Source organism: Eucalyptus grandis, chromosome 7 (genome assembly GCF_016545825.1).
Source record: "Eucalyptus grandis isolate ANBG69807.140 chromosome 7, ASM1654582v1, whole genome shotgun sequence".
Lineage (NCBI taxonomy): Eukaryota > Viridiplantae > Streptophyta > Magnoliopsida > Myrtales > Myrtaceae > Eucalyptus > Eucalyptus grandis.
The window spans coordinates 20,123,710-20,149,087 of record NC_052618.1 but is presented as its reverse complement, the minus strand read 5'-3'; positions in this window follow the sequence as shown (position 1 = coordinate 20,149,087).

Here is a 25,378-nt window from a genome sequence, read left to right as displayed (position 1 = left end):
TTTAACTAGAGTTTTCACTTTGAACTTCTTCATTGCCTTATCAAGCTCTTTCGGATGCATTTTTGTCAGCATTTTCAAACCCACCACCATTTTGTTACATGGTCGAACACAAAGAGTATGTGGAGGTTCAATATTCAAGTGTCTGAAGATCTTGGTCACAAGACTTGAGTAAGGCAAGTGGCCCTTGTCCTTCACCATCGCTCTGTACATGTGGAGGAGAATGGTGTGAGGGAGAGAGAACTTCTTCCCTGAATTGATCGCGTACATCAATTTCGCCTCAGAATTACACATGTCTGTCTCGGATGTTGATTTTGGCCTGAGACAGTTGATCACGATTTTGTGCAGTAAGATGTTGATGGCATGCATTCTTGTGTAGGTAATTCTTCCTTCTGTACTCCTGTCTTTGACGAGTTCTAGTGTGGTACGAGCGATTGAAACCTTGATTGGTTGATATCGTCCTCTTTCAACTCCAATTATGTCTACTAACATGTCCACATCTACCACATAGTCTTGGTCTCGAACACTGAAGGATATTCTATTCGCATCTAAAAAGCTAAGATTCGAATAGAAATATGCTGTCAATTGTGCATAGCCGTCTGTGGTGTCAGAACAAAATTGCTCTAGTTGAAGCAGATTGAACTTCTCCTTTAAGTTCACATTGATGGCATCTAGAAAATCAAAATCAACGCTCTTGGGGTTTATTATCCCTCGTTTCAACAATTTGAAGAACATATCCTCTTGTTCCTTCGATTTGAACAACTCCGTTATTTTTCCCTTTACCTTCGCAACAACACCCATCCTGGGTTGGAATTCACTAAACAATTTATCATCGTCATTCTTGTCAGTCGAATTAAATCCCCCTACTCAAGGGTCACTTGGAATGTTCGCAAGTGCTTCCTCAGCCTTTTCTTTGGAAGCAATTCCCAAATCCTCCATTCGTCGCAAAAAGTTATACTCATTTCTATACCATTTGTCTTTAAGGAAGGCATCCACATAGTTCAATGGTGTAACTATGCTTTTCAAAGCACGATAGAGCTTGTAAATAAAAGAGGGTTTTGGGACTCTTACAGGGTCTCCTTCCTCGATTATTTCTTCCCGCGGTTGTTGTCCCACACTCTGTGGGGTAGATGGTGGAGATTGATGTGGTTGAGAGTGAATCGGGCTATGTTGCTGTCTCGGTAACTCTTCTTCCTTGGTGAGATCGAAATGGGTAGGACCCTCCCTCATTCTCTGTGGTCCCCTGCTTGCGATTCTTGAAAACCTTCTAGAAGAAGACATCGTTTCTTGTCGTTGAAAGATTCCTTGACTCGCTTTCCCAAGAAAATATGACAACTTTCTCGAAGATGAACACAAAGTCAAGACAGGATTGGGATGAGAATGCCTTTTTAGGGTTTTGGAGTTAAGCGAAGAAAACAACTGACTGTATATAACCTAGTTAAAAAAAGGAAAAACCAATCGACATAAAGGAAAGTGAACAGTCATCCCCTTTTTAAAAATGATAACTGCCTTTTTAAATAGAGATTATCTTTTTTGAAAAGACAAGATTCCGTTTTTCTCGGAAATTAAAGATAAATCAAATATAACTGAACAAATGACCATACCTTTTCGAGATTGAATATTAAAACAACTTACAGTCTATGGCCATGAATGATTGAGTCTGAGAGTTTGAGAGTCTCTAGACTTTGATTTCCTCAAGCTTCAAAATGTTGAGTCTGGAACGGATGATATCGAATTGATTCTTCTCCAAAGGCTTTGTGAATATATCCGCTAGTTGGCTCTTTGACTCAACAAATTGAATCGAGATTTCTCCATTTTGAACATGATCTCTAATGAAGTGATGTCAAATCTCTATATGCTTTGCCCTTGAGTGAAGTATTGGATTTTTAGTGAGATTGATTGCGCTGGTGCTGTCATATCTAATCTCAGTGCATGAGTCTTCAATTCCAAAGTCTTGTAGCTGTTGTTTTATCCACAGAATTTGCGAACAACAACTTCTAAGAGCTACATACTCTGCTTATGTTGTAGAGAGAGCCACAGTGTTTTGTTTCCTTGAAAACCAAGACACTGTCCTATTCCCAAGCAATTGGAAAGTTCCCAAGGTGCTCTTTCTATCAACTCTGCAACCGGCTAGATCTGCGTCTAAATATCCAAGAAGATTAAAGTCTCCCTTCTTAGGATACCAAAGGCCGATGCTTGAAGATGAAGCAACGTATTTAATAATCCGTTTCACAGGCACTAAGATGAGATTCTCTAGGGTCCGATTGAAACCTAGCACGGATGCACACACTCAACAAAATGTCGGGTCTAGAGGCGGTAAGATAAAGAAGTGAACCGATGATACTCTGTACAGCTTTTGATCAACTTTCTTCCCTTCTTCATCTTTGTCTATCTTCAAAAACTTGACATTGGTATGTCGGTCTTTTTGCACTTTTCCAGTCCAAACCTTTTGACGAGATCATTAGCATATTTTTCTTGATGAATGAAAGTTCCTTCCTTTAATTGTTTTACTTGAAGTCCAAGAAAGAAGGTTAACTCTCCCATCATACTCATTTCAAACTCATCCTACATAGACTTAGAGAATTTCTTGCACAGACTTTCATTAGAGGATCCAAAAATTATATCATCCACATATATTTGAACAAGTAAAAAGCTTTTGTTTTCCCTTTTGATAAATAGAGTAGTATCTACTTTACCTTTGACAAAATCATTATGTATTAAAAACTTACTTAGTCTGTCGTACCAAGCTCGAGGTGCTTGCTTTAAACCATGCAAGGCCTTTTCGGTCAAAGACGAGTCGGTTTCTTTGGGTCTTCAAGCCCTAGTGGTTGTTCCACATAAACTTCCTCATGGATAAATCCATTTAGGAATGCACTTTTGACGTCCATTTGGAATAACCTGAAATTTTTATAACAAGCAAAAGGAAGCAATAATCGAATAGCTTCTAACCTTGCTACTGGTGCGTAAGTCTCATCATAGTGTATCCCCTCTTCTTGCGTATATCCCTTGGCCACGAGTCTTGCTTTGTTTCTTACCACTTTTCCATTCTCGTTCATCTTGTTCTTGAAAACCCATTTAGCTCCAATAACATATTTACCTTTTGGTTTAAGAGTCAATTCCCGGACATCATTGATACTTGAATTGCACGAGCTCTTCTTGCATAGCTTCAATCCAGCTTTCATATGATAAAGCTTCTTCTATGCTTTTGGGTTCTATTTCAGAAACAAGTGCCACAGCACTAGACTCTTCACACATTTTGGATCTGGTGCGAATTCCTTCATTAATTTCACCAATAATGAGATCTTTGGGATGACTAGACTTATGCTTCTAGTTACTGGTTGATTTGTCTTATTGATGATCTCTTTCTTTACTTGAATATTCACGAACAACTTGATGTTGGTCTTCCAGAGTTTGAGATGTTTCTTGAGTTGTAAGCTTTGAAAAGTCTGGAGCAGGTTCAAACTCTTCATTTTGAGTCTGACTGTCTTCATTTTGCATTGAATCTTGAAATTTGACATTCATTGATTCCTCCACTGATTGACTCTTCTTGTTATAGACTCGTAGGCTTTGCTTGATGTAGAATATCCAAGGAAGATGCCTTCATCTGATCTTTCTTCAAACTTACCAACTCGATCTTTTACATTTTTCAATATAAAGCATTTGCAACCGAACACATGAAAGTATGAAACAATAGGCTTCTTACCTTTGAATAACTCACAAGGGGTTTTCTCTAGAATAGGTCTTAAAAAGACTCTATTTATGATATAGCACGCTGTTGAAACAACTTCAGCCCAAAATCATGAAGAAATCTTACTTTCAATTAAAAGAGTTCAAGCAATTTCTTGAAGAGATCTATTCTTTCTTTCCACAACTCCATTTTGCTGAGGAGTGTATGGAGAGGAGAACACATGCTTGAAGCTATTCATCACAAAATTTTGTAAAATCTTGATTTTCAAATTCACCTCCATGGTCTATTCTTATACTTGAAATAACATATCATTTTTTCATTTTGAACCTTTTTAGCAAATTTTTCAAAATACGAGAAGGTTTCAGACTTACTTGCCAGGAAATATCCCAAGTAAATCGGGAGTAATCGTCCACGATTACTAGGCAATATTTCTTACCTCCAATGCTCTGGGTTCTGGTTGATCAGAAGAGATCCATATGCAGCAGCTGCAGTGTCACGCCCCGAACCTCGAGCACGCGTACATCCCACTGCGGTCGATAGAAATGCGACTTCCCAGGACATGTCGCCGACCCTTTCATATTTTATTATGCATGCGGAAGCGAAACAAATCCCCTGACAACATTTAACTTAGGATAGAAAAGCACGCAATCAATCACAACCAAATAAGCTTTCCTATAAACACATAGGTTTATATACAACACTAGATTGTCTACAAAATAGACCGGCTCAACAAGAAGGGAACTGTCCTATGATCAACTTGTCGGACACGTTCGCCGATTCTTCAGCCTCCCACCTTCCGAACTCCCGGGACTTCCGGTCCTCCACGACCGTCATCTAGGGACCTGAAATATTATCCCACAACCGGGATGAGACTACGTCTCAGCGAGTCCTACCATCTAAAACTCAATTAGGAAGAAAATACGCCTCAGGGCGCTCTAGCCACATAAATAGGATAAAGGGCTTACCTCGCCTCAGTCCCTTTCCTGCACGTCAGTATAATTCATATTCAAACAATGCTCGCACAAGCTGAAACTACCGACACCTATATCAGTCTATCAATTCAATCATTCGCAATGATTCAATTCCATCATACTATCTATCTTTCCATTTCAATCCATACTATCTATCAACCATTACTATCTATCATTCAATACCTTCTATCAAACCAGTCGTTAATACGACACATGCTTTCCAAAGCTGTAATATATAGACAGTAGCTCGCTCAAGCTGTATAGATAGATAGCTCACCAAAGCTGTAACTGATAGATAGCTCGCACAAGCTGTAACTGATATAATAGCTCGCCACAGCTGTAACCGATATAATAGCTCGCCAAAGCTGTAACTGATATAATAGCTCGCCAAAGCTGTAACTGATATAATAGCTCTCAAAAGCTGATAATTCATATAATAGCTCACTGAAGCTGTCGCGTATAGATAGCTCACTGAAGCTGTAGCATATATGTATATAATATTTGCTCGACCAAGCTGATACATATATAAACAACTGCTCGCCAAAGCTATCAATTCAACAATAACCCAAACCAATCCTCAATCCAATCAATCAATAGATTCAAACTGGTCCTACCAACAAATTACGGTGCCAATAACCGACACCAGGTATTTTAAAGTTAAATACCACAACTTCATCAATATCACTCAATTCCACACTTTTGGAATTATTAACCATAATCATCGATCACTCAATTTCTCAATTTAAACATACAATTAACACAAACCGACCGCACCGCTTTGCGATCGGCGCGAAATTCTAACGACCAGCCATCCCTAGGCATAATTTTCGAAATTATTAAATAATTAAATTTAATTCCGAAAATTAAACAATTAAATATTATATTATTATAATATAATTTAATAAAATAATATTTATAAATTCGAAATAAATAATTAATTAAAAATAATTAATTAGGGCTTAAACAAGATTACACTAATTTAATCATACAATTAGCCCTAGTTAAACATCCATTAAATAATCATACAACTAATCTAATTTACATTAAAATAATCTAATTTAATCACATAAACCTAATTAGACTAATCTAAACCCCCTTAAGCGTCATTAACTCACTAAGCAAGAATTAGAGGATAAACCGACCGGATTAACGAGTTGAACGGCTCAAAACGACGAGGACGACGCGATGGTCGATAGTCTCCAAGGCGGGCCTAGCTTCTGGGATCGGGAAGCCAGTCAAAACGGGCCAAATAGCCGCTGCCATACCCATTTTTCTGCTCACTGATCGCTGCTGGTTGAGGCCGAAAATGAGCGGATCCGGGCCGGTTGGGGTCGGGAATGGGCGGAGGAGCTGAACCGGACCTAGGTGGGGCTTCACGGTGGCCGGAGGTGAGCTGGACGGCTCCGGCGGAGCTTCCCCGCATCTGGAATGGCTGCTAGAACAGGGAGACGGCGAGATGGAGACAAACGGACGGAGCAACGACAAGGCGACGGTGGGTCCAAGCGGGGTCGGAGGCCGGGCCGGACGGAGACTGAGGGACCTCGGCGGGGCTGGGACGCGTCTCGAGCAGCTCGGAACAGGGAGCTAGGACTACGGAACAACGAGAACGCATGGCGACGGGCTCGGGTGCGCGCGATCAGCTCCGGTGGCTGGTGGGCTTGCGACAACGGAGCTCCTCGACGGATTGCTGGTCGATCTCCGCTGCTACCGATGGCGTCCGAAGAAGAAGAAGATGGAGATGGAGGAGAGAGCGTCGACGGGAGAGAAGGGGAGGAAGAAGAAGACCGGTTCTCTCTCTCTCTCTCTCTCTCTCTCTCTCTCTCTCTTCTCTTTTCTCTTTCTCTCTCTTTGGCCCCACCATGACCTCATGGATGATGTCACACCCCACTATCTCCCACAACCTTATTCCAATGGGTTCAATTTCATTTTCCGCCGTGGCATAAAATCTTGTACACTTAATTCAATCAATTCTCAATCAATTCCATCCAATTGAAGCTCAATTAAACTAACCCATGTGTCCTTGGCCTTCTCATGAAATTTCCCCATCAAATGATCCAACTTGCATCCCGATGATTCGATTAAAAATGGCCTTCTGACAATCTCAAACAAAAACGGCATTACTTTGATTTTCTGCCAAAAATCTCGGTTTGTAGAAAAATCTTCTGGAGATGAGTCGACATTCCTAAAATGAATTGTGACTTGACAGAACTTCCAAATTCTGTAATCGGGTTCAATTTCACGGTTAAATTCAATTTGGCGGGACTTTAGCGCGTCCTAATATACCGAGTAGCTTTTAGGAATTTTCTGTGCAATTGACCTGTGGTTGATTGTTTTCAAGCCACAAAGTGCATCTTCGACACATTAGCGACTCTCGATTATCGTAGAAATCTCGAGGTTTCAAATACGGACACAGGGTACCAAAACGATAGAGAAATCGATCTAGTGCCGATCAACAAGAATTGTGCAATTAGGTGGAATCACCCACACCGAATTACATGGTTCTCGTTGAATTGACCTATCTCCGGTCTCTAATCGGTCCAGTGCCGTAATGACCCTTGCAGATTAGTACGGTCGATCGCCGGTTCTGGTCGAATTCTCAAGTCTATTGCGTTTAGATTCCTTAACGGCTTCACCTGATAGACTAGTTATCTCGTGAGTGGCCAACTCAGAGAAGAAAGCTATAGACGCGAAGATGAAATGCCCGACTTATTTAATTGAAACCAGAATTGGAAAATCAGGATGTCACATGTAGTACATGATTAGTAGAGACATGATTTATTGGCTTAAATGAATTTCTTACTTGCTTTCCCAATATACATGGAGTGCATAGATTAGACTTTTGGTATGATAAATTGGGTAGACCACAAACAAGCTGCTTTGATGAGATTTTGGCTAACTGCTTCATATTGATGTGACCAAGCTTTCGTGCCACAAGCTTTTTCTTCTTGAATTGAAATTAAGCATTGTGATTCATCCGGTTTCACATCCGGAAGATAGATATTTCCATGCCTTCGACCCATGAAAGATCGAGTAGAGTCTTTACTAGTTCCGAACATATTCCTTATTGAAAGAAGATCTTAAAACCAAGTATCACATAGTTGGGCGATGTTGAGAAGATTGTAATTGAGTCCTTCTACTAGGGAAACATTACTTATTGTGAGATTTCCAATTTTCACAGTTCCAAATCCCACAATTCTTCCTTTACTATTTCCACCAAATGAGACTTTTCCACCATTTACTTGAACGAGCTTTATAAAGCAATTTGAGTCTCCTGTCATATGTCTTGAGCATCCACTATCCAAATACCACTTTACCTTTTCTTTGATGGAGACCTGCATTTAAAGGAGAGTCTTAAGCTTTCTTTGGTACCCAAATTTTCTTGGGTCCATTGGTGTTAGTAAGATAAACAGTATTAGCCCATGTTTTCTTAACAGGTTTCCAAACCATAGGACACTCTTTTTCAAAATGATCTGGGCTATTGCACTTTGAACACCTGAGAGCATTTCGACCTACAAACTTTACAAAAACCTTCTTGAAATGATTTTTGTAGACCTCTCTTGAGGGTCTTTGCTTAATTCTTTCTTTTACTCTAAGAAAATCAATCAAAGGAATACTTTCCGCAGTCATACCTAAACCAGACTTATTGAAATAAGGTCTTTGAGCTGAAAGAAGTTTTTCAAGTTTCTCGGACCCTATTGAAAATTTCTTTGAAATATTTGATGAGTCAATTTTTAAAAGAGCATTTTCTTTCAAAATATTTTCTTCACTTTCTTTGAGAGTAGAAACATTCATGTCTAAACATTTAACTCTTTCTTTCAACACATTTTCCTGTTGTTTTAGAACAGTGTTTTCCTTTTTAAGTTCGAAAATCCTTATAAGAGAAGTCTTAAGACTAAAACACAGTTCATCAATATACTTAGATACCTTGACAAGAATTTTAAAATTACTTACCTCAAATTCACCGTCTGAGTCTGATTCAGAGTTTGAGTCTGAGTCTGATTGCGCCATTAGACACAAATTGGCATATTCATCATCACTTTCTTCACACTCTGTATCACTCCAGGTTTCAGCTTTGAGAGCCTTTCGAGACTTTTCAGCTTTTCCTTTCTTCTTCTTTAGAAGAGGATAGTTGGGTTTGATGTGTCCATTTTTTCTTACATTCAAAGCAAACTATATCTTTGTTTGAATCATTATCATCAACAGACTTGGTCTGTTGTCTTTGAAAGTTTTGTTTCTTTGAATGTAATCTTCTTCCTTTTCTATTCAGCTTTCTGAATCTTCTTATCATGAGAGCAAGCTCCTCATCGTCCATATCATCTTTAGAATCTGTAACATTAGAATCATCACTTGATTTTAATGCAATGGATTTCTTACCTTTTGGATCTTCGTCTTCGTTAATTCGTTCCACTTCATAAGACTGAAGAGTTCCAACCAGCTCATCGACGATAGTGGCATGATTCTTTGCGTCTCTCTTATTGAAGTCTTTATGTGATTCCAATCCTTGGAGAGTCCACGCAGTAGCTTGTTTACCTTCATGGGATCAGAAATTGGTTGTTCTTGATTTTCAAGACCATTTACAATTTCTGTAAAACGGCTAAACATGGCAGTTATAGATTCTCTAGGTCTCATTTTGAAAGCTTCATATTGACCGAGAAGGATGTTGATTCTGGTCTCTTTTACTCGATCAGTTCTTTCATAGGTGATATGTAACCTATCCCAGACTTCTTTTGCTGTAACACAAGACGATATTATGTTATATTCAGTAGGTGACAAGGCACAATATAAAGAATATATAGTTTTTGTATCAAGAGTTTGTCTCTTGATTATCTCTTCCCGAGACATTCCGCTTGTCTCAACAGTTTCTTTCCCTCTTTCTGAGACGGATGCAACTATAGAGTGATTCCTTTTTCTACAACGTCCCATTCCAGAGGATCATTTGATCGAAGAAATGCTTTCATTTTGTTTTTCTAGATGTTGTAGTCCTTTCCATCAAAGTAAGGAGGTCTGGTATTGCTTTGACCTTCCACCAGCCCTGGAGCTAGCATACTAGCCATGGATCTTTTACTCTGAAGTAAAACACTTCAAATAAAGTGAGTACATGAGCTTTGATACCAATTGATATGGCTAGTATAAGTACCTAGAGGGGGGGTGAATAGGTATAACAAGTAATTTCTAATGATAATCGCACAATACTAGATAGTTGATAGAAATGAGACAAACAACGATCAAAGTAAGACTGAGAGTAGGGAAGAGAAAATTGAACACGAGGTTTATAGTGGTTCGGCTTATTTCAAGCCTACGTCCACTCTTCTGCACTAATAGCCCACTGGCTGGATTCCACTATGAACAAAGAGATATTACAGCACCGTTCTTCCTTGATTTCTTGGTGTAGAAGATCTACCACACTCTCTCAAGGTATCACTAAGTATATACTCTCTTTGTGTGTACAGTTTCGCTCAATATGAATCGACTAATAATTAAGGAGCTTAAGACCCTGGAATTTCTCTATCGAGCACGCACTAGAATAACTGCAACGTCTTCTTTTTATACTCCTTTATGCCATCATACTTGTTGGCACTTACCAAAGGAATTCTTCTAATCTTCCCGTTGGACAGAATCAATTAAGAAGTTCATTCGAGCTATTAAAGGAACATGTCGATAGCCCATCAATCATGTTCGCCCATACAATCAGGATCTTGGTTTCCAAGAATAGAACATTCCAAGAATATTTCGTCAATCATCGGATCTTCAAACGATCTTGATTTCGAATAAATAATCCATTATATCAAATCCAGCCAAGAGATCTTCTCCAGACGATAAGACCAAATCCTTAACCAAAACACTTTAGCTCTGGATCGCCTTCGTCGCTAGATTAGAAACTGTCAATGAGAATAGTCTTGAGTCTTGTGTGCTGAGTCTGGTGATCTGAAAGTCTTCAGACTCTAAGTGTAAGGGTTTGCACAGCTTCCAGACTACACTGATAGAAACGTTTTGTCAGCTTCAAAACACTCTAGAGAGATTTCTCCAACAATCCTCAGTTACAACAAATATTTTTATCAAGATTTTTAGGGGTTCAAAAGAAGGAGATATCAGCTTCGTCATTTTTAAACAGAACCTCAGTTTTTGCTAGAACTATTGACTTTTTAGGATTCTAGGGGTTTTGATCAATTCTTAGGTTTCGAATTTCAAAATGGTTTTTTCCCAAAAGTTATTTTTTACATCTTCTTGTTTAACATACTCAAATTTAGATCAAACGTACATCTTTTGGACCTTTAACCAACTAATTTCGAAAAACAGACTTTTTGAAAACGAACCTAATTTTTGGTGCTGGATTGAGCGATTTACTGGGCCAAATCTAGAAGGATCTACGTTTAGTTGTCTCCATAAAAAAAAAAAATTCATTTATGTATCATTTACAACATATTCAAATTTGGGAATTTTCCGAACTCGATTGATTAGGTTTCTGGATTTAAATTCGGAGATGCAAGAGTGGCCCAGTTTCTGCTAATTAGGATCGATTTTACTTTGATGATGGTTTTAATGCTTTGATTACTTCAATTAGTGTTTCAATGACTTTTGCATTTAATTTATTAGTTATTTAGTTCTGAAAATTTACTGTTCATACAAATACAATTCACAAAACACTGTTCACGCGCACTGTTCACAAAATACTGTTCACCCGAAAATAAAAAGTGCCTAATTCCATGTGCTTTGATCTTATGAGGTGATTTAAGTGTATAAATGCATGAGAATCCGCATCAATTGAGTGAATTTCACAAAAAAAGAGAGAAGGAAATATGCTTTTTGTCCAAGGGACACCGAAATGGACCGTCTTTAGAGGAAAATGATTTGAAATTGTATTTGCAAGCATTATGCATTGATTAAATTCTCATAGATAAGAAGCGGGTCTTAGCAATGAGCTTGCGTGATCAAAAGTTTAACCATCACCCAACGGGAGTTTGGGGGCGATAGCCGACGGCAGTCGGAAGCCGGTCATAGTAGACTTTGGACTAATATCCCTCTTTGGGATACCATATGAACGGGAGTTCTAGACGTACCCGTGCTTGATGGGGTGGGACGAAACCCGATTTTCATCGGTAGCCTAACGGGAGTCGGATGATTGCTGACTGGAAAGTTAGCCATGGCCGAGAGGTCATAAATTAATCGGATTGTCAACTAGGAGTTGACCGTGGCCAATGGGCTGTAAGAACTAGAGCACATGTGAGTGTTAAGTTGGTTGGGCCTTATTATGGGGTAAAATTGTATGGTGCGGTATGAGACGTGTCATAAAAATTTTATCTTATAATCGGGACCTGTGTGATCGATTAATGCATGAAAGGTGGCGCACTAAAGTGCATGAGCATATGAGGAGCATGGCATCATTGATTTTAACTGTGCATAAGTTGAGCACATTGTTTATGGCACGTACACATGAATTGATAACGTGTAGGGTGTGGTAATGGCCACGTGAGATCACTTGCGACATGACTCATATGTGATTGATGAACTATGTCTTCTAATGGTCATGTGCATTGCATATATTGTGCTAAGATTCAACGTGCAAGGTATGGCATACCGGGTAAGGTTGCATGCAAACCAACAATGTGATTAGTGATTGACCCTAACTGTTGTGATTTGTTGATTGGTGGTTGTTAGTGATGGTAAGTTTGTGGAGTGGTTCTGAAGAGGTACCCCGAGTTGAGTTAGTGTTCTAAGTGAGGGCCTAGGAGAGGACTCGCTAAGATTTATATCTCACTGGTTATTGTATAACCATTTTCAAGCCCCTAGTGTGAAGAACCAGGAGCTTCAGCGGAAGGGTTAGGAGTATTGGAGAAATCTTCTTGAAGTGTTTTGAAGTTGACAAAACGTTTCTATCAGTCTAGTCTGAAGGCTTGCAGACTCTGCTATTTAAAGTCTGAAGACCTCCGGACAGCTAGACTCAAGACTCAAAGTCTATCCTCATTGATAGTCTCTAATCCGTTGAAGAAAGGTTATCCAGAACTGGATGTTTCGTTAAGGATTTGACATTATCAACTGGAAAAGATCTCGTGGCTGGAGAAGACATAACGGAGTACTTTGATTGATCGAAGATTGACTCGATAAATTGAAGATCCGGTGATTGCCTAAATATTATTGGAAGGTTCTCGCTTATGGAAACCGAGATCCCGATTGTATGGGCGAACAGGATTGATGGGCTATCAACACATTCCTTTAATAGCTTGAAAAATCTTTCTAATCGATTCCGTCCAACAGGTAGATTGGAGGAATTCCTTTTGTAAGTGCCAACGGGTATGATGGCATAAAGGAGTATATAAGGAAGACGGTCTTAGTTGTTCAAGGTGTGTGCGATAGATGAATTCCAAAGTCTGAAGCTCCTTTTTGTTTAGACAATTCCTTTGAGCGAATACTTGTATACAAAAGAGAGTCTATATTTGTGAGAAATCTTGAGGAGGTGTGGTAGAACATCTACACTATGGAATCAAGGCAAAGCTGTGCTGTAACTTCTCTTTTGTTCATAGTGGAATCCAGCCAATAGGCTGTCAGTGAAGAAGAGTGGACGTAGGCTTGATATAAGCCGAACCACTATAATCCGCGTGTTCAATTTTCTCTTCTCTTAGTCTTACTTTGATTATTGTTAGTCTCAAATCCATCAACTGTCTAGTATTGTGCAATTGTTGAAGAAAAATCTTTTATATACCTATTCACCCCCCTCTAGGTACTCATACTAGCAATATCAATTGATATCAGAGCCTGTGTACTTACTTTATTTGAAGTGTTTTACTTCGTAGTAAAATATCCATGGCTAGTATGCTAGCACCAAGGCTGATGGAAGGGCAAAGCAATACCAGACCACCCTACTTTGATGGAAAGGATTAGAACACCTGGAAGAACAAGATGAAAGCTTTCCTACGATCAAAGGATCCTCTGGAATGGGACGTTGTAGAAAAAGGAATTACTCCTACCACTGCATCAGTTTCTAAAAGAGGAAAAGAAACTGATGAGACCAGCGAAATGACTCAGGAAGAGATAATCAAGAGACAAGCACTCGATGCAAAAGCAATTTACTCCTTATATTGTGCTTTGTCACCAATTGAATATAATAGAATATCTTCTTGTGTTACAGCAAAAGAAGTTTGTGACAGATTGCATATCACTTATGAAGGAACAGATCGAGTGAAGGAAACAAGAATCAACATTCTTCTCGATCAATACGAAGCCTTCAAAATGAAAGCAGGAGAATCTATAACTGACATGTTTAGTCGTTTTACAGATATTGTGAATGGTCTTGAAAATCAAGGTCAACCAACTTCTGATCCCATGAAGGTAAACAAGCTACTGCGTGGACTCTCCAAGGATTGGAATCACATAAGACTTCGATAAGAGAGACGTAAAGAATTATGCCACTATTTGTCGATGAGCTGATTGGAACTCTTCAGTCTTATGAAGTGGAACGGATCAATGAAGATGAAGATCCAAAAGGTAAGAAATCCATTGCATTAAAATCAATTGATGATTCTGATGATACAGATTCTGAAGATGATATGGACGATGAGGAGCTTGCTCTCATGATAAGAAGATTCAAAAAACTAAATAGAAAAGGAAGAAGGTTCAACTCAAAGAAACAAAGCTTTCAAAGACAAAGAGACCAAGTCTTTGATGATGAGGAACCAAACAAAGATGTAGTCTACTTTGAATGTAAGAAAAAAGGGACACATCAGACCCAACTGTTCTCTTCTAAAGAAGAAGAGACGAAAAACCCTAAAAAATTTCGAAAAGCTCTCAAAGCCAAAAACTGGAGTGATACAGAGTGTGAAGAAAGTGATAATGAATATGCCAATCTATGTTTGATGGCACAATCAGACTCAGACTCTGGATCAGACTCAGACAGTGAATTTGAGGTAAGTAATTTTAAAATTCCTGTTAAAGTTTCTAAATACATTGATGAACTGTGTTTTAGTCTTAAGACTTCTCTCAAAAGAATTTCCAAACTGAAAAAGGAAAACTCAACTCTAAAACAAAAGGAAAATGTTTTAGTAGAAAGAGTTAAAAGTCTAGACTTGATTGTTTCCACTCTTAAAGAAAATGAAGATAATCTTTTAAAAGAAAATGCTCTTTTAAAAACAGACTTATCAAATATTTCAAAGAAATTTTCAATAGGGTCTGAAAAACTTGAAAAAAATTCTTTCAGCTCAAAGACCTTACTTCAATAAGTCCGGTCTAGGTATGACAGCATAAACAATTCCCTTGATTGATTTTCCTAAAGTAAAAGAAAGAATTAAGAAAAGACTCTCGAGAGAGGCTTACAAAAATCATTTCAAGAAAGTTTTTGTAAAATCTGTAGGTAGAAATGCTCTCAAATGTTCAAAGTGCAACAGTCCGGATCACTTTGAAAAAGAGTGTCCTATGGTTTGGAAACCTGTTAAGAAAATATGGGCTAATACTGCTTATGTTACTAACACCAAAGGACCCAAGAAAGTTTGGGTACTAAAGAAAGCTTGAGACTTTATTTTAAATGCAGGTCACCGTCAAGAAAAAGGTAAAGTGGTATCTTGACAGTGGATGCTCAAGACACATGACAGGAGACTCAAATTGTTTTATAAAGCTTGCTCAAGTAAATGGTGGAAAAGTTTCATTTGGAGGAAACGGTAAAGGAAGTATTGTGGGATTTTGAACTGTGAAAATTGGAAATCTCACAATAAGTAATGTTTCCTTAGTGGAAGGACTAAATTACAATCTTCTCAGCATTAGTCAATTGTGTGATACTAGTTTCAAGATCTTCTTTCAAGAAGGAATATGTTCTGGAATTAGTAAAGACACTACTCGCCTTTCATGGGTCGAAGACATGGAAACATCTATCTTCGGATGTGAAACCAAATGAATCGCAATGTTTTATCTCAATTCAAGACGAAGCAAGCTTATGGCACGAAAGCTTGGTCATGTCAACATGAAGCAATTAGCCAAAATCTCATCAAAGCAGCTTGTTCGAGGACTACCCAAATTACCTTATCAAAAGACTGATCCATGCACTCCATGTATTATGGGAAAGCAGGTAAGAAATTCATTTAAGCCAATAAATCATGTCTCTACTAATCATGTACTACAGTTGCTGCATATGGATCTCTTCGGACCAACTAGAACACAAAGTATTGGAGGTAAGAAATATTGCCTAGTAATTGTGGACGATTACTTCCGTTTTACTTGGGTATATTTCCTTGCAAGTAAGTCCGAAACCTTCTCGTATTTTGAAAAGTTTGCTAAAAAGGTTCAAAATGAAAAAGGTTGTGTTATCTCAAGCATAAGAACATATCATAGAGGTGAATTTGAAAATCAAGATTTTACAAAATTTTGTGATGAATCTGGCTTTAATCATGTGTTCTCCTCTCCATATACTCCTCAGCAAAATGGAGTTGTGGAAAGAAAGAACAGATCTCTTCAAGAAATGGCTAGAACTCTTTTAATTGAAAGTAAGATTTCTTCACGATTTTGGGCTGAAGTCGTTTCAACAGCATGCTATATCATCAATAGAGTCTTCTTAAGACCTATTCTAGAGAAAACCCTTATGAGTTATTCAAAGATAAGAAGCCTATTGTTTCATACTTTCATGTATTCGGTTGCAAATGTTTTATATTGAAAAATGCAAAAGATCGAGTTGGTAAGTTTGAAGAAAGATCGATGAAGGTATCTTCCTTGGATATTCTACATCAAGAAAAGCCTTCGAGTCTATAACAAGAAGAGCCGGTCAGTAGAGGAGTCAATGAATGTCAAATTTCAAGACTTAACGCAAGATGAATCAAGTCGACTCATCAAGAAGAGTCCGAACTGCTCCGACCTTCCAAAGCTTACAACTCAAGAAGCATCTCGACTGAAAACCAGCATCGGGTTGTTCGTGAAGATCCAAACAAAGAGAGAGATCATCAACCGAGACAAATTAACAAGTAACTGGAAGCATAAGTCCAGTCATCCCAAAGATCTTATTATCGGCAAAATTAATGAAGGAATTCGCACCGATCAAAAAGGGGAGAAGAGTCTAGTGCTTTGTAGCTCTCGTTTCAAATTGAACCAAAGAGCATAGAAGAAGCTTTATCCGATGAAAGCTGGATTGAAGCTATGCAAGAAGAGCTCAGGAGTTCAACATTAATGATGTATGGGAATTGACATCCAAACCAAAAGGTAAAACTGTTATTGGAGTTAAATGGTAGTTCGAAACAAGATGAATGAGAAAGGAAAAGTCGTACGAAACAAAGCAAGACTCGTAGCCAAGGGATATACGCAAGAAGAAGGAATATACTATGATGAGACTTACGCTCTAGTAGCAAGGTTAGAAGCTATTCGACTATTACTTGCATTTGCTTGTTATAAGAATTTCAGTTATTCCAAATGGACGTCAAAAGCGCTTTCCTAAATGGATTTATCCATGAGGAAGTTTATGTGGAACAACCACCAGGGTTTGAAGACCCAAAGAAGCCGGACTCGGTCTTCGGACCGAAAAGGCTTTGTATGGTTTAAAGCAAGCACCTCGAGCTTGGTACGACAGATTAAGTAAGTTCTTAATACAAAATGGTTTTGTCAAAGGTAAAGTAGATACGACTTTATTTATCAAAAAAGAAAAAAAAAGTTTCTTACTTGTTCAAATATATGTGGATGACATTATTTTTTGATCCTCTAATGAAAATCTGTGCAAGAAATTTTCTAAGTCTATGCAGGATGAGTTTGAAATGAGTATGATGGGAGAGTTAACATTCTTTCTTGGTCTTCAAGTAAAACAATTGAAGGAAGGAACTTTTATTTATCAAGAAAAATATGTTAATGATCTTGTCAAAAGGTTTGGACAGGAAAAGTGCAAAAAGACCAACATACCGATGTCAAGTTCTTTGAAGATAGACAAAGATGAAGAAGGAAGAAAGTTGATCAAAAGCTGTAAAGGAGCATCATTGGTTCACTCCTTTATCTTACTTGCTTCTAGACGACATCTTGTTGAGTGTTTGCATCTGTGCTAAGTTTCAATCAGATCCTAGAGAATCCCATCTCAGTGCTGCGAAACGCATCATTAAATACGTTGCTTCATCATCAAGCATCGATCTTTGGTATCCTAAGAAGGGAGACTTTAATCTTCTGGGATATTCAGACGCAGATCTAGCCGGTTGCAGAGTTGATAGAAAGAGCACTTCGGGAACTTGCCAGTTGCTTGGGAGCAGGACAGTGTCGTGGTTTTCAAGGAAACAAAGCACTGTGTCTCTCTCAACAACAGAAGCAGAGTATGTAGCCCTTGGAAGTTGTTGTTCGCAAATTCTATGGATAAAACAACAACTAAGAGACTTTGAAATTGAAGACTCATGCACGGAGATTAATTGCGACAACACTAGCGCTATCAACCTCACCAAAAACCCAATTCTCCACTCAAGAGCAAAGCATATAGAGATTCGACATCACTTTATTAGAGACCATGTTCAAAATGGAGATGTTTCAATTCAATTTGTTGACTCAAAGAACCAACTAGCGGATATATTCACAAAGCCTTTGGAGAAAAATCAATTTGAATCTATCCGTTCTAGACTCAACATTTTGAGGTATGAGGATATCAAAGTCTAAAGACTTTCAGACTCAGACTTACAAGACTTTATCTTTAAGATAGTCTTGGTACGACCGTCAGACTGTAAGTCTTTCTCTCTTAAATATCATCTTGAAAAGGTACGATCATCAGACTGTGTTTTAATTGTTGCTATATTTAATTGGCGTAATTATTGCATCGTTTCATTTCCAAAAAGGAAGTTATTTTTGAAATAGCTATTTTTACGGAAAAAGACAGTTATTTTGAAAAGGCATTTTTTATTTCCTTTGTGACGGTTCGTTTATCCCTCTTTTTAACCGATCGTGCACTGTCGATTCCTCTTCACTTTTCTCTCAAAAAACCCTAGAAAGCATCGATCCTCCATTCCCGTTTGTCTTCTTTGTTTAATCTTCAAAAGGTTGTCATCTTTCCTGAGAAAGTCAAGCAAGGAATCTTCCAAAAACTGAGAAAGATGTCATCTTCAAGAAAGTCTTCGAGAATCGCAAGCAGGGGACCACGGCGAATGAGTGAGGGGCCTATGCACTTCGATCTTACTGAAGAAGAAGTGACTCCCGAACGCAAGCGAGCCCACAAGATTCTCGGCGGCGTCATTCTCCTCCATCTAGTCCTCAAGGCGTTGATCATCAACAACGGGAAGAAATCATCGAGGATGCGAGACCACAGTAAGAGTTCAAAAGCCCGCTTATATTTACCAGTTATATCGTGCCTTAAAAAGAATTCGTACTCCTTTGAACTACATTGATGATTTTCTGAAAGACAAAGGACATGGGAACGAATATATCTTTTCTCGCGAAAAATGAAAAGTTTGGGAATTGCTCGAAAATGGGTGGCCGAGGAAACCCTTGCAAATATCCCAAGTGATCCTCGTGGTCGGGGCCGAATCCTATAGATGGGAATGATGATGACAAATTATACTGTCAATTTCAACCGAAAATGGGTGTTGCGGTTGAAAATCAAGGAAAAAGGGGAGATTTGTTCATATCAAAGGAGCAAAAGGATCTGTACTCAAAATTGCTGAAACGTGGGGTAATAAACCCTAGGAGTGTGGATTTTGATTTTTTGGATCTTTGTGAATATGAACTTGAGGGAAAAGTTCAGTTATCTTCAACTTGAAAAGTTACGCTCGACACTACGAGGCTTATGCTTTAATTAACTTGCATATTTCTATTCAAATCTTAGCTTTTTGGATGCGAATAGATTCTCTTTCAGCATTAAAGACCAAGACTATGTTGTGGATATGAATATCTTTGCTGAGATGTGTTAGAAGTTGAAAAAGGAAGATATCAACCAATCAAATTTTCCATTGCTCGGGCCACACTTGAACTCGTGAAGGACAGGAGAACAGATGAAAAGATCACCTACTTAAGGATGGGTGCATTCAACATCTTGCTTCACAAGATTGTGATTAATTGCCTCCGACCGAAATCAACTTCTAAGACGATGTTTCAAGTTCGGAGGCCAAGTTGATGTATGCCATTCTCTTTGGAAAAAGGTTTTCTCTCCTCACACCGTTATGTTTCACATGTATAGAGCAATGATGAAGGACAGAGGTCAACTCGTGACATCCCAAATTTTCAACCCCGTCTTCTACTTTGAATAAATCGGGCATTTCATTGACGCGTCTATAGGGTTATTCTCAGAGCCGATCACTCTTGAGATAACTAGACTATCTGGGGAAATTATTAAGGAATTTTAAGGCAATAGACTTGAGAACTCGATCAGGAATCGGCTTCTCGACCGTGTCCATCTTTAGAGGTCATTACGGCGCAGTTAAAAATCAATTTGAAATCAGAGATAGATTGGATCGACAGAGATGTGTGGCTAATCGTGGGTGACACCACTGAATTAGAAAATTCTCGTCGACCGACACTAGACTGATTTTCTTATTGTTTTGGTACCCTGTGTCCGTACTTGAGTCCTCGAGATTTTCACGACAATCAAGAGTCGCCATTGAGTCGAGTGGGTTTATAGTGGCTCGAAGAAAATCGACCACGGGTCATTTGTCTTAAAAAGTTCTGAAAACTACCCGATAGTCTAGGTCACGCTAAAAACGTGCCGAATGAAAATTAACCGCCAATTCGAGTCCGATTTCAGAATTTGAAGTTTTGGCCATGTCACAATAAATTTTAGGAGTATCGACTCGATCTCGAAGATTTTCGGAGATTCAGGAATTTTTACGGAAATTGGGTTCGAACGTCGTGGAAGTTTGGCCGAAGTTCGATTGGCTAAATTAATGGGAAATTTGACTTTCAAGCTGAGCCGTTGTGTGTCGGGGATTCATAGAAAATCATTTGGGATTTTTCTACGTTGAAATTGGACCTCAATTTGGGAATTTATTGAAGAAATTGAAGTCAAATGGTGAAATTCGTATCATCCCCTTCCCCTTTCAAAATCGACCAATTGAGAAGTTGTGAGAGTTGTTGGTGTGGCGAATGAAGGCGAGGTTTAATCTTGGCGCTAGATTGATTGTTGAAGATATTTCTTGTGGAAAATTGGCAAGGATGGCCCACCCTCTCTCTTATCTCCTTCCTCGCGCACGGCTCCTCTTCATTTTTAACTCTGCGGTCTCAGCTTCTGCTTCATTTTCTTTCGGTCGAAGTCCAGCCCAGCAAAGCCTCCTCCGCGTGTCTTCCTCAACCCCACTTCTCTGCCCCGTAAACGATTGCAACCCAGCGTCCACCGAAGCTCCTTGGTTGACTCCCTACTGCCAGCGAACTGCCTCCATCCGTGTCTTCTGCCGAGCGTCCACCAAACTGCCCGAGAAGCTCAGCATCCGCCGAATTCTCCACCGCTTCGTGTCTTCAGCCAGCTCACGCTCGGTCAACAACGAAACCAGAAGAGGCCCCGTCGTTGACTGAAGATCCTCACCGCACGAAGTCAAGACCGCCTGTTTCTCCACTATCTTCTTGCGCCTTCTGCCCACAAAGACCCAAGCTCCACGCGGCTTCAATTTTCGTGAAGCCTTGCTGACCGAAGACTCCACCGAGCTTCCTTCATGCCGCCACGAGTCCAACGTCTTCAGCCCGTGCATCTCGTGGAGTCCATGAAGACCGAGCAACAATTGCTGATCGCCCAGTCACCACACGTCCGTGAAGATCAAACCCCACCGAACGAAGCAGCTTGTCTCCACGCGGCAGTCCCACCCACTGAACTATTACGTTCAGTTCAGTCAACCAGCGAAGCTGGTGTTGACCGTGAGGCCTCCACTCACGGAAATCCCGAAGCAGTTTCTTCGTGCGTCTCCAGCCACGCCATCCAGAGAAGCCAAGATCTTCGCAGCATCAGTTGAAGCCGTACGCCAGCGAAGCCCAGTCCACCGATCCTTCAGCAAGCCCACGCAATCCAGCAGCCCAGCTCAGCCCGTGAGTTTCAGTCTTCAAGCCTGTAGAATTGAGGCCCAAGTTCAGCCCTCAATTTGAAGCCCAAGTGAACAGCTTCTTTGGGCCAGCAAATCTCATGAACCCATCAGTTCAGCAAAGCCCATTTGGTTCAGTCCAGTTTGAGCAGACCTAAACCCAAGAGCAAGCCCATTTCAGAGCAAGAACAAATCTCAATTGGGCTGAGATTTGTTGGGCCAAGGTCAAGGCCCGGTCCAAGTCCGCTGGTGTCGTCGAAAGTCCGATTTCGGCCACCGTCGCGTTGCCGTCGCGGTGATTCGGTCCCTGCTTTTGATCAAGTGAGTTTTACTCACTAATGCTTTATTAGTTTGCTAAATTCGTTTAGGGGTTGGTTAGATTTAATTAAATGCAATTAGGTGGTTAGATTAGTTTAGATCAATTAAATTAGAGACTTAATGATGCATGTTAGGTGGTTATAAATAGACATTAGCAAGTAAGCATGCCATGTTATTTATGGAACGAGTCTCGGTAATTTTCCGGGTTCGTATCGGCTTCCAATTAGGCTATAACGGGCCTAAGTTGGATTTATTGCATTTATTTAATATTTTCCATAATTATTTATTTATTTATTTATTTTCCGGAAATTAGGGTCAGGGATAGCCGACGACCGAAATTTTGTGTTGATTCCAATGGTGCTTTCTGTTTATTTATTCGAGAGTCATATTATGAAATTTTTGTGAAATTGGTGAATATGAGAATTGTCCCAAAATTGGGAAAATGTCGGTACTTGAAGGGGAAGTAACTGTGTGAGGTTGTGAGTTGGATTAAAAATTGCCAGGTGGGGCCGTGATGCCACCGAGTTGAGTAAAATTGCCAGGTGGGGCCGTGATGCCACCAAGTTGAGAAAAATTGCCGTGGGGCCGTGATGCCACCGGATTGAGTAAAATTGCCAGGTGGGGCCGTGATGCCACCGGATTGAGTAAAATTGCCCGGTGGGGCCGTGATGCCACCGGATTGAGTAAAATTGCCGGGTGGGGCCGTGATGCCACCGGATTGAGTAAAATTGCCGTGGGGCTGTGATGCCACCGGATTGAGTAAAATGGCCAAGTGGGGCCGTGATTCCACTAAAAATAAATTATGCCTATAGGGTCGTGATTTAGAGTCAAGAATGAAGAGACGGTATGACCATGTAATGGTTTTGATGACATGTAATCGACTGATTCGATTGATCGTTAAGTCGATCTGATTGGTTGGATGCTATGATTGTCAGTATATATTATTTGAACTGACTTGCAGGGAGGAAACTGAGGCCAAGGTAAGCCCTCTGACCCATGATGTGCTTAGGCAGCCCTCAAGGCGTATTTTCTTACTAATCGAGTCGTAGGGGGTAGGACTCGGCGAGACGTGGTCTCATTGGTTATTGAATAACCATTTCGGGACCCCGAGGAAAAGCTGAGGAGGAAGAACCTGAAGGGGAGAAAGTATTTTGAAGTAGAAGATGATCCAGAGAGGGATCTTGAATATGACCCGAATGTGGACTGAGATCCCATCCCTTTTGTAAACCCTGTCGTAGTGTAGATAGGTGCGAGACTTTTATGTTGTAAATAGTATTGTAAATGTACTATGAGTCGTGCATTGAACGAAAGTGTGGTTATGAATTTCAATATGAAAAATATGGCCTACTTTCCTATCCCATTGTTTTATTGTCTGGGATTTATAATCGCTTCCGCATGTGCTTAATAAAAAGAAAGGGTCGGCGATACATAGTCCAGGGATATCGCATTATAAAATCGACCAAGTAGAAGGATGTGCGCGCGTCCGAGGATCGGGGCGTGACAAACTCCCTTACCCAAGCCTTGTTACGAAGTTATTCAGACATCTGAATATTCAGCCTCCACAAATCTTTTGTGTTCGACCATGCGATCATATGGTGGTAGGACTAAAAATGGTGACCAAAATGCGTCGAAGGAACCGAGCAAGGAGTTGGAGAAATTCAAGGAGAAGACTCTGCCAAATCTCATCAAATCTCTTACGCAGCTAAAAGAAAAGGGAAGGAGCCCATGGTTGCTCCATCCAAGAGAAGAAGAGCTCTCCTCGTTGAGGATGAAGATGATGAGGAAGACATCACCATCTCTGCATTGGCTTTGAAGAATTTAAGTCATCCTGTTCCACAAAAAGAATCGGAACAAATGACAAAAGAAGCAGAGAAGAAGGAAGAAGAAGAAAGAGAAAGCTGAAAAAGAAGCGAGAGGAGGAAAGACTGAAGAAGAAAGAAGAGAAGAAGGAGAACCCGAGGAACACTCTTCTCCACATGAAGGCATGGAAACGGGGAGATCGGGAGAAATGAGTGAAGTCTTCATATCCCGATGCAAGTGAAGGAGTCAGTCGCTCACCTACAGACCCAGAGGATGTTTATGCCTCTCAATTTCTAGAGGAAGGTCCATGAAGTTTCATCGCCAAACCTGCGAGATTATGCTGATCTACCATCGTCTGCATTTACTCCATCAGATCAAGCCGAAGCAAGTACTCAGACTGATAATGGAGCAGATTTTCGAAGAATCATGTATATTCTCTTGGAGATGCGAGGTCAAATTTATGCCTTGGGATGCGAAGTTCAAAGCTTGAAGAATGAAGGTCAAGCTTCTTCTTGTTCATTGAATGATAAGATGCAAGCCCTCTGCTGTTCGAGAATCGGGCCAATGCCAAGAGTGAGGAGATTGCATAACTAAAGGAAGACTTTAAAAGGCTGGAAGGCATCGTTCAGTCTATGGAAGATTTTCAGCTTGTCCGCGTTCCCAAGCAATTTTGACTTCATCTCATCCTTTTTAATGATGACAAAAAGGGGGAGAGATGCAAGATTTGAACAAAAACTTTCAATCATTAAAATTTTAACTGTTTGTTGGATTGTTTTGTTGTTTGAACTCTGTTTGACTTTGTTTTGTGTCTGGATGAGAACTGAACTAGACTTGGACTTGACTGCTTCTATTAACTAATATTGATATCTTATGGATGGCTTCATCATATACTAGACTAACCTATTTTCTGTGGTTGCAGATTCTAGTGTTATTCTTTTAGCCATTTATCTCTATAAGATATGCATATGTGTTTGAGAAATGTTTTGCGGGTCAAAGATATCCAAATCTGCGGAAAGTTTTGTCACCATCAAAAAGGGGAGATTGTTGGAGAAATCTTCTTGAAGTGTTTTGAAGTTGACAAAACGTTTCTATCGATCTAGTCTAAAGGCTTGTAGACTCGCTATTTAAAGTCGAAGACCTCCGGACAGCCGAGACTCAAGACTCAAAGTCTATCCTCATTGTGATCTCTAATCCATTGAAGAAAGGTTATCCGGAACTGGATGTTTCGTTAAGGATTTGACATTATCAACTGGAAAAGATCTCGTGGCTAGAGAAGACATAACGGAGTCCTTTGATTGATCGAAGATTGACTCGATAAATTGAAGATCCGGTGATTGCCTAAATATTATTGGAAGGTTCTGCTTATGGAAACCGAGATCCTGATTGTATGGGCGAACAGGATTGATGGGCTATCAACACATTCCTTTAATAGCTTGAACAATCTTCCTAATTGATTCCGTCCAACGGGTAGATTGAAGGAATTCCTTTTGTAAGTGCCAACGGGTATGATGGCATAAAGGAGTATATAAGGAAGACGGTCTTAGTTGTTCAAGGTGTGCGCGATAGATGAATTCCAAAGTCTGAAGCTCCTTTTTGTTTAGACAATTCCTTTGAGCGAATACTTGTATACAAAAGAGAGTCTATATTTGTGAGAAATCTTGAGGAGGTGTGGTAGAACA